A 14810-nucleotide genomic window follows, 5' to 3' on the forward strand; every position below is an offset into this window, starting at 1 on the left:
GCAGTTCCCAGGCCTGCGAGGATCAGGAGAGCAGAAGGACCGAGCCACCAGAGACGCTAGTGAGGAGGGAGGCTGCTGTGCACAGGCGGAGATTGAGAGGATGGTGTGGGGCAAATTCATGACGTGTCGTCAAGCTCGTCTGGCTAAGGAACATTGTTAGTCATTTTGTTGAATCGGCTGACAGCATAACATTTGCTGGCGCTGGCTGAGCCCTTCTGCGCTGCAGGCACTGGGCTGGGTTCCTGCAGGCACTGGGCTGGATTCCTGCAGGCACTGGGCTGGATTCCTGCTTGCTGCCTTGTGGGCGCACAGGCGTACCAGCACATTCCGTCTTCCAGGAGCAACAGGAGGGGGCTCTGTGAGCTGCAGCTCCAGCCATCCTAAGAAATGGAATTGAACCAAGGACATGGGAATGCTCTAGAAGGGCAGCTGTTACCATGGGCTGTCACTTCTCTTCTGTATGGAAGAGGAGACAGGCTGGGAGAGGACCTGACTCATCAGTCACCCGGCTTCGCAAGGACCAGACTCGGTGTGAGAGCCGCACTTTCCTCCCTGGGCTGCTCAGAGCCTCTGGGTAGCAGCCAGTTCTCCGGGCTCTGGGCAAGGATCCCTGACACAAGCCCCCAGCACCCCTGGCTGCTAGGAGAGGAGGAAGGACACACAGGGACCCACAGTGCAGAAAAAGATGGGTGCTTTTTACTGTTTTGGGAAAAAAGCAAGATGGTGGTGGGAACACATGGCATATCCTGAAGTCTCACCTGGCCAAGTTAGGAACGAGTGGGCCCGCCGCTGCTCATGCTGGAAGAGCTGATGGAGATGAAGAGGAGCCAGCCAGGGACTTGGTTTCCTTCTTCCTCGTGGCGACGCTCGAGTTGAGAGGTGCTGGTTTTGTCTGGCCATTCCTCCCCATCATCTGTGTCCATTCCCAGCCCACCTCCTGCTCTGCCCCTGCTTCCTGCCTGCGTGACTTACACTCCATAGAGCTGCCTCCAGCATCTGCTTGGGAGGCCTTCCTTTGGCCTCGCCACGTCCACCTGTCCTTCCTGCAGCCTGTCCACATCCGCCTGTCCTTCCTGCGGCCTCACCACGTCCGCCTGTCCTTCCTGCAGCCTCGCCACGTCCCTCTGTTAGTACAGCTGAGAGCTGTCCCAGTGGCAGCTCATTGCTCTTGTGGCCGTGCAGCACCACTTCCTTCTCAGGCCCATGGAATCCTGGGCATCCATTTCTCCCTCGCTGATGCGATAAGCAAAGACAGGCGCTTTGCTGCTGATTGAAGTGGAGTCGCAGGGCCGGCGGCGGGCACATGGGCAGTTGCCGGTGAGCGCTGCTCCTGGGGAGGTCGGGCTGATAACTGTGCACATGCGGAAGTTGTGGGGCAAGGGTGAGGGGCTTATCCAATTCCCTCAAACCTCCCTCCTTCCCATCGTCACCTTGTCAACAGCGGAAGCGTTGTGGTGTACAGGGCACAGGCCGTGGGGTGCGTGTGCAGGCCTGGCATTCTCACCCTGAAAGCCTGAGCTAGGGCTCACAGCCCAGGCCCAGCACGGCCCTGGGTTAGAGTCCTGACCACCCCCGAGCAGCTGGGTGCCGTGGGCAGGGGACCTGGCCTCTGAGCCTCTTTCTTGCCTTTGAAATGGAGGAGGTGAGGGGGCGACTTGAGGGCACCGGTAGGAGCTGGGCATAACACTTCATGGGTGCTGGGTCCCTCCTAGGGTGTTGGGGTCTGCCGCAAAGCCGGCCCTTGTGCCCTGCTGGGGGCTCTACCCCCACTGTCCCCACAGGTCTTTCTCTTCCTGTTGCCATTGTCTTGATCCGTGTGTGAGATCTAGGAGGAGGACAACGGAGTCCTGTGAGTGTTTTGCTGCCAAGCCCAGAGCTGATGCTCAGCATGGAGCGGGTGGGTGGTTAATTGCCCTGGCACGTCTCTGGCAAACCGACACTACACTGCAGTGGTCATCTGGACAGTGGGAGGGAAGGATGGATGAATAGATGGGTGGGGGGTGGGTGGGTGGAAGAAACTATCCCCAGTGGTGACTGTGTCAATACACATCCAAATCATAGATCTTATTGAGAATTTTGATTAGGCCCCTATCAGGTGTGTACATTTGTGACATTCAGCAGAGATCTGTAAGGCAAGAACTTGGAGCCCGACTATGCTATTAGCTGGTGTCGTGGGGGAGGCACAGCCTCTAGCCTCAGGGCATCTCCGCACTAGGGAGGTGTGGGGAGGCGGAGAGATGTAGCCAGGCAAAGAGGCCACCGTGGAGAGGGAGGGAGAGGGCAGGCATGTCCAGGAGGCTGGGGAAGAGCTGTTCTGGCACTTGGGGCCAGGGGGAAAAGGACATTTAAAAGCCCCTGCCTGTCGCTACGAGCTGGGATGAGTAGGACATACTGTAGATGTGACCCCGCTCACATGTGGTGGCCTCAGCCATAGTTGGGTCTGAGCTCTTGGGCAGTGGGCATATGCCATTGAGGGTCCTTGCCATCCAGCTCCATGGGAAGGAAGGTGGTGTCTGGGGAGCAGGACTCCCCGTCACTCGGACTATTGGGCTGGGCAGGGCTCCCGTGATCAGGCTTCGTTACCTGCTTGAGTTAGGTTTCCCGTGCACACACCAGCGACCGGCGTTGTCTTGGGTCTGTTGGAGCCATCTGGGTGGGGTAGTGGTGGCCCGAAAGAAGTCTCTTAGGGAGAGTGTATGTGGGTGGTGGGCTGGGCGGGGTGATGCTCCACACTGCTGCCGCCCCAGCCGTGGTGTAGACGGATCACCTCCCTCAGTATTACTGTCCTTGGTGCTCCTGTATCTAAAGCCCTGCTTGCCATTTAAGGAAATCTTCTCTGCTGGGTGCATGCCAGTGATTGAGAGCGTGTTTTAGTTGGAGTGGGTTTTGAAGGCGCAGTGCTGCCTGTGAGCTGATGGCTGATTTGACTTCACCGTGGAACCTTGAGCAGTATCCTTCAGAATGAGCCTGCTTGTTTTCAGCAGATGAGACCACCCACCTTCCCGGCGCAGAAACCAGGAAGAAGCGGCCATTCATTCTGTGCCTGTGCCATCCGTCACCCACTCCTCCCTCAAATGCCTCTCGGATCCCTCTCCACCCCATCTGTGTGCAGCCGCCATCCTCTCTCCTTGTGGGTCTTCTCACTGATGCCTGGGCCGGGCAGCTGGCTGGGTCTTAAGGACACAGATGTGGCCACACTCATGTCAGGCCTTCTGTCCTGGAACATGGTCTCATGTCAGGGGACCTTCTTACCAGACCAGTGGGAACTGCCTGAGCAGTATCTGGGATGGCGGTCCTAGGATGGCGTTCCGCAGAGTGAGGTCACAGCATTTTAGTGGGGGCAGCAGCAGGGACAGACACGGAGTGGGAGGGGCATGGAGCAGAGTGGGGGCAGCGGTGTCCGATGTGGAGGGGTGCTGGCAGGCTGCAGTCACAGGCATGGGTCCAGCAGCCACCTCCTATGTTGCCTTTCCCTGCCTTGCTGCCCAGGCTTAGCCACTCAGGAGAAATCCTGTGAGGCCAGCCCACCCATCTGGTGCCTGACTCTGCCTTGGCCCCCGGTCTGTGGCATTCAGGCCTGGGAGTCAGATTGATGCAGTGGTGTTGGATTCTGAGGCTGTTTTGATGTCAAGTTTGGTCATTTTAGGAAGTCTGTAGGTGGATTTCAGCTGGAGTTGCCTCTTCACCAGTTAGGTTGAGGCTGTCACAGTTGAGCCCTGGACCCCAGCTAGGGTTCCCTCCCAGCCAGTCCTGAGCATCTCCAGCCGCAGGAACTGAAGTTCTTGCCTCCCACCACATGGCCCTCGGGCCACTGCCCGCCTTCCCCTGCACTTTGCAGCAGGACTTTCACACGTTTCCTTCTGGGTGCAGGGAACCAGGGCGGCTCCAACCCAGATGGAAAAGTCACTGTGCTTTCTTTCCAGGAGACGTGGGCACATCCCTCACTTCACTAAGCCAAGTGGAGATGTGTATTAGTGTGTTCTCACACTGCTAAGAAAGACCTACTTGAGACTGGGTAACTTATACAGAGTGGAGATGTGTATTAGTGTGTTCTCACACTGCTCAGAAAGACCTAATTGAGACTAGGTAATTTATACAGAAAAAGAGGTTAAATGGACTCACCATTCCACATGGCTGGGAGGCCTCAAAGTCATGGTGGAAGATGAAGGAGGAGCAAAGTCACTTCTTACATGGCAGCAGGCAAGAGAGCGTGTGCAGGGAACTGTCCTTTCTGAAACCATCAGATCTCTTGAGAGCACGTGCAGGGGAACTGCCCTTTATGAAACCATCAGATCTCTTGAGATTTCTCCTTCCAGCTACCCACCCACCCATTTATCCATCCATCATGGCGGAAGGTGAAGGAGGAGCAAAGTCACCTCTTACATGGCGACCGGCAAGGGAGCGTGAGCAGGGGAACTGCCCTTTATGAAACCATCAGTTCTCGTGAGACTATTCACTATCACAAGAACAGCATGGGAAAACCTGCCCCTGTGATTCACTCACCTCCCACCAGGTTCCTCCCGTGACACATGGGGATTATGGGAGCTACAATTCAAGATGAGATTTGGGTGGGGACACAGCCACACCATATCAAAATGGTTACCACTGCCCCATGGGGGTTATGGAGTAAAATGGAGCTACACTTGTAGAGGGACTACCCTGGTGGGCAGTTGACAGGTGAAGAACCCCGGGCTTGTGGTCAGACAGGCCCTACGAGCATCTCAGCTACGTCTTTGCTACTGTGTGGCACTGGGCCTCGACCTCTGGCCCATTGGACTGCCCTAGGTGCAGCAAGGACTGCAGGCCAAGGGGCTGGCACAGCAAGGACTGCAGGCCAAGGGGCTGGCACAGCAAGGACTGCAGGCCAAGGGGCTGGCACAGCAAGGACTGCAGGCCAAGGGGCTGGCACAGCAAGGACTGCAGGCCAAGGGGCTGGCACAGCAAGGACTGCCCAACAGATTTGAGCTCTGGCAGCCACTCTCGTCTCAGCAGGCAACAGGCTAGCTTCACGCCAAAGCCTGCATGCAGACTCCTCTGTCTGGCCCAGCCATCCAGAGCTCCCTGCCCGTAGCCGGTCTTTGCGTCTCAGTGGTGGGTGTGCTCTGAGGGGTCCGGCCTCCTCCCCATGCCATGCAGGCCTGGAGCTGCTTGTTTCTGACCTGACTTTCTTCTTAGACTCCTATGATCCTGTCCCTCTCCCTGTCCCCGAGCTTATGATTCCACCTGCCTGACAGAAGCTGTCACAGGGCCAGTGCTGGGCAGCCAGGCCAGCCCTGCAGGAAGGAGTTCATCCGGAGCCCCACTGTCCTTCCTCATCCGGCTCCTCGTGGTTACGATTGCCCAGTCCAGTCTAGTCCAGTCCAGTTCAGCCCGAGAGGCCTTCCTTCCTCTTAACTCCTGCTTTCCCTCCCTTACCACTCTTCCCTGATCTCTCTGCCCTCTCTTCTGCCTGCTCCAGGCCACTCCCCTGGTTCCCAGTTATACATTATCATTTACCTGTGACTTCCTGTTATAGCGAGGAGGCAGGGCTCAGAGAGATGTCCAGGTGGACAGGCCAGGTCCCTGGAAAGCCGCAGTGGCTTTGTCCCACTAGGCTCCCTGAGGCCCACGCCTTGGAGGGATTGGTTCTTAGGTCCCAGTGCTCAAACAGCGTCTGACACAGCTGTGTTGCTCTGACTGTTGGTTGAATAGGGTGGCATGAATGAAATGGAACCACTAAGGAGCGTGAATGGGGCATGCTGGACCCCAGGTGAAGGAGGCAGGTCCTGAGCAGTGGTGGGGCCCTGGGGAACCTCTCCCCATACCCCTTCCCTCGATTGACAGTGAAGAAGGGCTGCTTATCATCACACAAGAGCTGAGGAGAGTCCAGGTCCTGCGCTGGGCCCTCTACACATCCCCTCTCATCCTGAGAACTGCCGCGTGCAGGAGGCGCTGTGACAGCCACCGTACAGATGAAAACATCGAGGCTCGGCCAGGGCAGGTGCTCTTGTCCAAAGCCACCAGCTGGCAAGTAGCAGAGCACCGGGGGACAGGCCATGCCGTGTGGGCGTCTCCACTGCCTGGCACCTGGGCTTTCTGCCAGGGTCCTGCTGGGCATCTTGAACATGCTGGTGTGGGCGCCCGCTCTTCTGAGGCCTGGGGCCCTTTCTTGATGCTGTAAGAGAGCAGCGAGAAATAGCAGGTGAAGCCAGCAGGGGCCTGCACCGGCTGCGTCCCCCGCCTCTCTCGCCAGCACCCACTCTGACTTCGCTTTTCAGAAGCCACAGCTTTGTGCCTTCTTTCCGCTGGAGTCATTTGAGCCGCATGTAAAGGTTTTAAAGTTTTCTCCTGAGCACTGAATTGTGAGTGTGTATGTGTGTTTCCACCCCCGATGTGAGCAAGTCCGTGTCTGTCACCCAAAGATACTTGTTTAATTGAGGAATTGGTAACATAAATTATTTTAAGGGATGAAGAATTACCATCCTCCTGAAAGGCCGTTTTTTAAGCTCCCACCTCCATGTGTGAGACTCAAAGGTCTCTTTTTCTGTCATGAGCTATTTGGAGTGAAATGGAGGCACCATTTCTGCCGGAGCTCCGGCAGCCTCCCTGCACGTTCAGGTCTCGGCCAGCACGTGTTTCTGGCATTTAGACTTTACGGTAGCAGGAGGGGTCTTATGATTATTACTAAAGATGGTTTTGGAAGAGGACCATCTGTGACTGTAAACGTGCACAGAACGAGTGCCACGTTGTTTGTGTTTCACAGAAGATGAGCTCCAGGCTGAGCTGTCTGCTCCGGGGCACGGGAGGCTGTGGGAGCATCCAACAGCCGCCTGGTCTGCAGGAACGCAGTGAAATGGCCATCCTCCTGTCTGAAGCAGACTCTGGGGCTCAGGATCCTGGAGAAAAGGCCTCGTTTGGACAGGACTGTGGCAGTTTATGTCCTGACTGTTGGTGCACATGTTACGCACTTGTCAGCTCCGTTTATCACGGAAACCAGGGTGCCAGGAGACGGTGCCCTGTGTACTTGCAGCAGGTAGAGCAGGCCTCCCTTCAGCTTCTGCGGCCCCTGCCAAGGGCTTCTGACTCTTTTTTTTTTTTTTTTTTTGGGAAAAGTTGGTGATGGCTCAGCAGACAGATAATTGCCAGATCACACAGGAAGCTGGTGTCAGACGGGACATGTAGTGGAGCCGGCCCAGCCACAGGTGCCTTGGGAGGCTCTCCTGGCGTCCCTCGCATCTCAGGCTGCTCGGCTCCCATCATCAGGGCAGTTGCAGAGGCAGACGGTCACTCGTGTTTTATTGGCTTTGCCCAGTTAAGGTATATTGGCAACCCCCGCAGTGACACTCGGGATCATTCAAGGTAACCAGGGAACTGCTCGCATATGGCCTCCTGGAGAGGTTGGGCCATGCTGTCTTCTTTAGTGCCCCCACCACCGTCCTCTGTGAAGGTGCCTGGATGCTTTCCTTGGGGCAGATTGTAGGTCCTGGCTTGCTCTCGCAGAGATGCCAAGTGTCCTGGGCTTCCTCCTCCCCTCACCCTTTCCTCTGCCTTCGTCGTGGTCTCTGCCTGGTTCCACGGTCTGGGATCCCCTCAAGAGGGGATATCCTGTCCTGCTCGTCCTCAGCCACCAGCACCTGGTGGAGCCCTGGCTATACCAGCGGCCCTCACAGAGGCTTCGCGCGCAGATCCCAGGGAGGCTTCAGATCCTCAGCACAGTCATCCCACGGAGACCTACACACACTTGCTGCGCTTTATTTTGTCTCTTCTGTAGTCTCAGACAAGCTGGGCTGCAGCATATGCCCGTTTCACCTGTCTTCGTCCACTCTCGTCATCTCGAGGTCTAGCCAGGATTTCGCATTGTCGGTGGTTCCTGTCTTTGTGTAGTACAGTGGTTTGTCATTGTAAAGGATTCTTTCCTTAAAATCATCCATCTATTTCCTCCCTGCTTGAGGTTAGAAAGTATGACAAGGACAGGCGTGGTGGCTCATGCCTGTAATTTCAGCACTTTGGGAGGCTGAGGCGGGTGGATCACTTGAGGTCAGGAGTTCGAGACCAACCTGCCCAACTCGGCAAAACCCTGTCTCTACTAAAAATGCAAACATGAGCTGAGTGCGATAGGGCATGCCTGTAATCCCAGCTACTCCAGAGGCTGAGGCAGGATTGCTTGAACCCAAGAGGCGGAGGCTGCAGTGAGCCAAGATTGCACCATTGCACTACAGCCTTGGTGACAGAGTGAGACTCTATCTCAAAAAAAAAAAAAAAAAAAAAAAAGACTGATGACTTTGTTGCCATCAGTCACAATGTGGAATGTTTTCCCAGGGTTCTGACTGTGTGGACCCTAGACCAGCAGCCTCAGCATCCCCTGGAAACTTGTTAGAAATGCACATTCTCAAGTCCTCCCCAGGCCTCCTGAGTCAGAAGCTCTGTGTGTCCCGGCAGTCCATGTGCTCCTGGGGATTGGGACACCTGCTCGTGTCTGAGATCCGTTCTCTCTGGGGTGAGGGAGGGTGAGGGCTGGGCCGGCTGGCTTTCTAGTCGGGTCAGAAGTGGCATGTGGCTGCCTGAATGAAGCATTTGGTGTTGCTTCCTCTGTCCTGGGCCAACATCAGTATGTTTCTTTCTGTTTTATTCCAAAATGCAGCGCACGTTGGGTCCTCTCGCGTTTAAGTGCCGTAGTGATTTCTGTTGCTGTCAAGACACAGGTGCGGCTTCGTGTGGAGAGAGTAGGAAAATGAGGATGGTCTCTGCTTGACCTTAGGAGGTGGGTGAGGAGAGAAGCCTGGAGCCCACATGCAGCGCAGACCTCTCGAGTCCTGAGGGAGCCTCTTGACCTGCCCTCAGACCACTCCTGCTGGGCGCCCTTAGTGTCGGCCGCTAGCCCTGACCCCCCGTTCTAGAGTGCCAGTTGCACACAGCCTTGGCTGCACATCGGAACCATCTGGGGTGGTTTTAGTGCCAACACCCCAGTAGATTGGGGTCTCTGGGGGTGGGATCCAAGCATCTGTGGCTCCTGAGCCCCAGGTGATTCTGGGTGAGAATCACCCTTGGTGTAGACTCTTTCCTCTGTCTGTCCTCCACTGGAGTCCTGCTGGTGCTGCACCTGGAGTGGCTCCTGCTCTGCCTGTCCTGTTTCTCCACCGTGCCTGCCTTCAGATGGCCCCCTTCCTCTGCGGTCAGCATGGTGCTGCCTTCTCCCTGTTTCCATGTTCCTGCACTTGCTCTGCTGTTTCTTACCTTCCGGCTTTTTCCCAGACACAGGACCAAGCAAACTTGTTGCATGTGGTGGCTTGCGGGGCCGTGGAGCAGGGTCTTATGAGCCAGTCTTCTTCCTCTACTTGGAATGGCTGCTCTTTGCCACCACCCACCACTCATGGATAACTTGGGCAGGCTGCAGGTTTCATCTGGATCATGTACTGGTCTAGTTACCAATTAGCGTGAAACAAGTCACCCGAAACTTCCTGACTTAAAATAACTGTTCTTTTGCTCACAGATACACGGTGTGTGCAGGGTTCAGTGCAGATGGCTGGACTGGGTGGCCCTCCCCGGGGCTAGAGAACCCCCAGGTTGGAAGATGGCTCACTTCGCTGGCTGGCAAGTTGGTGCTAGCTCAGCAGAGAGCTCAGCCAGGGTGGGGGGCTGAGAGCCTCCACTCCTCTTGATGTGGGCCTCTCTGTGTGCTGCTTGAGCTTCCTCACAGCATGGTGGCTAAATCTGAGGGGCACAAGGTGGAAGTGCGTGGCTTGTGAATGGTCTAGCCTCGGAGGGCACATAGCATCTCTGGGAACAAGGTGGAAGTGGGTGGCTTGTGAATGGTCTAGCCTCGGAGGGCACATAGCATCTCTGGGAACAAGGTGGAAGTGGGTGGCTTGTGAATGGTCTAGCCTTGGAGGGCACATAGCATCTCTGGGAACAAGGTGGAAGTGGGTGGCTTATGAATGGTCTAGCCTCGGAGGGCACATAGCATCTCTGGGAACAAGGTGGAAGTGTGTGGCTTGTGAATGGTCTAGCCTTGGAGGGCACGTAGCATCACTGGGAACAAGGTGGAAGTGCGTGGCTTATTAGTGGTCTAGCCTCGGAGGGCACATAGCATCCCTTCCACTGTGCTGGGCCTCTTCCATCACGGCCCACCCAGAATCATGGAGGGATGTGGACTCTCTTCCTGGTGGAGCAGTGGTAAGCTTTTGGCTGAGCACAAGGGTAGAGAGGGGTTTCCCAGAGCCGTGGCACCAGCAGCTCCTGCCTCCTGCGATCTTCCCTCTTCTTCACCTCTCTTCCTGTTGGCATCATCTCCTGCTCCTCCTGCTAGAGTGACCTCCTGTCCCCATCCATACCCACTCTGAGACCAGGGAGGGTGTCCTTGGGCCCAGCACATGGTAGGACTCAGTGGATACGTGACCACTCCTCTGACCGCACTCAGGCCACACCCAGGCCTGCCCTTTGCATGGCAAGGTCACACACGGGTTCCTTTCTGGCAGTTTTCTGGCAGGTGACAGTGATGGGTGCTGTGACCGCAGGATCAGCGCTTTGTGTCTCTTGTGTGGTCGTGGAGGTGAGGTGCCCGACCCACACTCTGAATGTCTCCGTGGAAGCGCTTGCATCTTTCTACAGCTGGATCCACAGATGCAGCCCCACCTCTCTGCCACCTCTCAGCCTGCACCCAGAGGCCCCGAGGGCCTGAAGCCTGGGATCAGAGCCAGACCACGCCCTGCCTGTGGCGGGAAGCCCGCCCAGAGCCCTTTGAGCCCCTCAGCTTTCTGGAGACAGGGTTTCTGGGAGCCAGTGTTTCTCTCCCTCTGCAGCAGTACCCAAGCGTACCCAAGTGCAGGTTTCTTCCCAGAGGTGGTGACACCGAGTGTTCCTTGGGACTGTTCAGCCTGCATGCTGCTTTGGCAGTGGGGCTCTTTGCAGGCCGGTGGTCTCTGCAGCCTCCCCTGAGTTTCTGCCTGTGACAGCTGGCCCCTGACCTGGGGCCGGGTCTGTGTGTGAGCTGCTTTGTTCTGACCCCAGAGGGAGGAGGCCCCACACGCTTGTTCCCGGTGCTCTGGCCACTGGCACCCCGTGCAGGGATGCAGCAGGCGTGTGGCAGGAGGAGCCGCCGGGCTCCAGACTTCTCATCTGAGAGTAGGGTGTCCCGGGACCCCTTCTCTGGGGCCCAAGGGGAGTATGTATGGATTTTCCTGATACCATTGAAGGGAGCATTCACGATAATAAGAGTAATGCTTTTTCTTAGAATGGTTTTTCAGTTAAATCATCAGCTTGAAATAAAACAGACTCGAGAATCCTCACAATTTGTGAACTTGCTCCAAAACACAGTCTTTCTGGGTCCAGAGCCCTGATTTATTTGAATATCCCATCCCGCTTTTCGGGCATAGCAGCCTCGGGGGGGTCACCAGATGAGCAGGATTTTGTCCTCATCCCCATCACATTAAACAGCCTGTCCTGTCCCAGGCTGGGAAGCCTCTGATCTGACTGAAGTGGTGTCCACTTGAAGATGCCCTGGCAGCCGGTCAGCCTGTCTGAATTCAGCCCCAGCGCCCCCATGCGCTGGAATTGGGCGTGGGATAGGGGATAACACGGTAGGCGGAAGCTTGCTCTCCGGAGGGCTCCGTCTGCTCCCTCACACCAGCACAGCCAGTGGCCTCCCACAAAGGCATAGCTCAACGTGAATTAAGTTTAAGCTATTAAAAGGGCTTCACACGTGTTTGGTTCTTGAATATTGAAAAACAGGAATACGTATGCAAACGCACTTTAATCAGTCCTGTTCTGACCTCTCAGCATTCAGCAGGGGCCTGCATTTTCATCGGAGGCTCCTTCAGGGGCAGGGGGAAGATGGGGGGCAAAGCCTGGGGGGGCTGTACCCCATCCTGCCACATGACCTCCAGCCAGCTCTGTCTTTGGCCGCGCGTGATGCCAGTGGCTGGGACGGCCTCTTCAACTTCGTGTCTGCCGTTCACAGACCACTTTATAAATCCTTCATACGCGGTTTCGTCAGGGGCCGGTTAGCGGCAGTGGTATCAGAAGTGGTGACGGCTTGCAGTTTGCTTGGCCTAGACTCAGCTCTTGATGCCTCCTGGTTGCAGAAAGGCCATGGGGTGTCTCTTTGACCATGTACAGTGGGGTGATGGTGCCCCCCTCCCCAGAGCCCAGGGCTCAGCCCCGGCGTGGTGTGGGTGAGGGCAGCCCTGTGGCCCGTGCCTCACTGGGTCTGTGGCCTCAGTGGGTGGGGTTTCTCTCTCCAGTTCTCAGGTCCCTTACTCGGAAGCGGCGCTCATGACAGTGCCTGCCTGGCAGGGCCAGCGTGGAACCCCCGCTAGCATTGCTCATCCTCATCCTGTCCCCTGGCGTCCTGGAGTGCAAGCTTAGTCGCTGCCTCCCTGGACCCAGCATGAGCTGCACAGCTGCCCTCCTGCCGCTGAGAGGTCTGTCTGTGAAACGATCGCAGAGGGCCGGGGAGATGAAAGTGAGGCCTGGCCATGTGCGGGAGGCTGTAGGGGGAAGCCAGGCCTCATCCCAGCAATGGAGGTGACAGCCTGCCGGGAGCCGGCGGGGGTACACCAGGGCACACTGAACCTGGCCACTGTGGTGCAAGGCCCGGGCACCACCAGCCTCATTCCTGCTGGAGCTTCAGGAATATTTGGGGAGCACGGTATTGAGAGTGAGCCTGGGCGCCCCTTTATTCACACCTGAGGGGATGGAGAACGTCAGGACTGGCTTGTTACTTGTGTGGAGTATCTGTGTCCTGGAGCCGCCAGGTACCACATGCAGAAGGCTGACACCCCTGAGACTTGTGGAATCAGGGCATGGGCAGGGCCGGCTTGTTCTGGAAGCTTCACGGGAGAATCTGCCCCATGCTTCCCCTTCCCGCCCCCATGTGTTACTGGCTATCCTTGGAGTTCCTGGCTCATGACACCCTCACTCCAGCCTCTGCCTCTGTTACCATGTGGCGTTCTTCCATTGTGTGGCTGTGTGCACATTGTCCTCTTCCTGTGAGGATGCCCATCATTGGATCAGGGCCCACCCCTCTCCAGCGCTACCCCATCTGAACTGCATCTTCAGATGCCCTGTTTTACAGTGAGGTCACATTCACAGGAACCATCAGGATCTGGGTTCGGGGGACACAGATCCACTGGCCGTGGACAGGCCCTTGTGGAGCAGGGCCAATGCTTTGCCATGGTCGGGGAGCTGCTGCCGGCACCTGCGCTCTCCGGTGGCCTGGCCCTCCTATCCCGGTCAGCAGCGAAACAGGCTAGTGCAGCTGCTGAGATCCCGGGCTGCAGTCCGGGGCATCACGCTGCCCCACGCCGGCACGGAGGCCACTTGTGCTTCAGCAAACACAGGGTTAGAAAACCGGAATCCCTGTTGTGTGTCTCTGCAGATTGAGCCGTTTGACTCAGTATGGTTAATGTCAGGGAGGATTAAATGGTTCAGTCTGATCCATTTTACCTAATGGCATTTTATTTTAAGTACAGAGATGGTAGTACATTTTCAGAAAAAAAGGATTCCTTTTCCCACTGCCGCCAATGCAGTGTCATTAAACGTGGCTTTAGGGCCAAACTGGGCCTGGTCCTGCCCACCATGCTCGGCACTCACTGCCCCTTGCCCTTCTCGGTGCCTGGCGGGGTTCTGTGGCCGTCACCGTAGCACAGGACGAGGTGATTTAGGAGGAATCCTGGGGGCATCTAGGTATTAAACGCTGAGATGGCCCCGCAAGTGTCTCTTGTCTTACTCAGGATCGCCAGCCCATTAAGGCGTCAGGAATGTGCTGCTTTTAATCAAACTTCATGAAGAATGAATGTGAGCTCTCCAGTGTCCTCAGTTTCTTCTCTGCGGTCGGCAGTCTTTTTGAAAAATGTACTGGACACTTTAATCATCATGATAAAGAAGCGGTTTCTTAAGGATGTGTCAGGGTTTTTACATTTTTTATTCCTTTATTTTATTTCTTTCTTTACTTAGAGACGGAATCTCGCTGTCGCCCTGGCTGCAGTATAGTGGCACAATCTCGGCTCACTGCAACCTCTGCCTCCCGGGTTCAAGTGATTCTCCTGCCTCAGCCTCCCAAGTAGCTGGGATTACAGGTGTGCGCCACCACGCATGGCTAATTTTTTGTACTTTGAGTAGAGACGGGGTTTCATCATGTTAGCCAGGTTGGTCTCGATCTCCTGACCTCATGATCCGCCCACCTTGGCGTCTCGGAGTTCTGGGATTATAGGCATGAGCCACTGTGCCCGGTCTATGGCTTTTTTTTTTAAGCAGAAGAATCTCAATTACAAATTAAGCCTGTTTTTGAGTTCTTTTTGGTTCCTCCTAACATTAGTGAAAAGTGAACTCAGAGAGTTGCAGTCTCACAGGTGGGCTCTGTGCAAATGGAATCCCTTCTCCAGGGGCCAGGGCTTTGGACCCTCCTGCCGCCATCTCCTATGGCTGCACACCTCTGGACCTGTTTCTGTTGGGGGCAGGCCTGGCTCCCTGGCCTTAGGGGGGAGGGTTGAGAAACAAGTATTATGAAAGATTTCATGTATATATTTATGTATTTTTGCTGTGGGTCTCCACAAAGACTTAGCAGGCCTCTCAGCTGGGCCTGGGCTAGTTGGGTTGGGTTGCAGGGAGACCTGCAGGGTCACATCCTCAGTTTTCTGATCTTATGTGAGGAAGCTGCAAAGTGGTCAGAGGTAGAAGCGGCTACTTTTGAGTGTTATATTGTTTTGTTTCAAGTGAGTGACTTTAGGGCCTCAGGTGAGGAGCCACGTGGGTTTCTCGGCCACATTGTGAATCCCACCTGAGCTGCTCAGTTGCCCCTGTGTCTGGCTGTGCATGGGGTGGGAGGGAAGGAG

The 14810-nt window shown here is 56.0% G+C and overlaps 1 protein-coding gene across 19 annotated transcripts in view; it reads left to right on the plus strand.

Moving 5' to 3' along the window:
* Window positions 1-14810, plus strand: part of TBC1D22A (TBC1 domain family member 22A) — a 508739-nt gene that overhangs the window by 309975 nt on the left and 183954 nt on the right. The window contains exon 12 of one of the 19 annotated variants that reach the window (XR_013524311.1): window positions 13933-14054. The exons of the other annotated variants lie outside the window; for them this stretch is intronic. The gene's annotated coding sequence lies outside the window, so the exon portion shown is untranslated. The remainder of the gene's footprint in view (window positions 1-13932; window positions 14055-14810) is intronic. 19 annotated transcript variants of the gene reach the window in all.

This window comes from Callithrix jacchus, chromosome 1 (genome assembly GCF_049354715.1).
Source record: "Callithrix jacchus isolate 240 chromosome 1, calJac240_pri, whole genome shotgun sequence".
Classification (NCBI taxonomy): domain Eukaryota; kingdom Metazoa; phylum Chordata; class Mammalia; order Primates; family Cebidae; genus Callithrix; species Callithrix jacchus.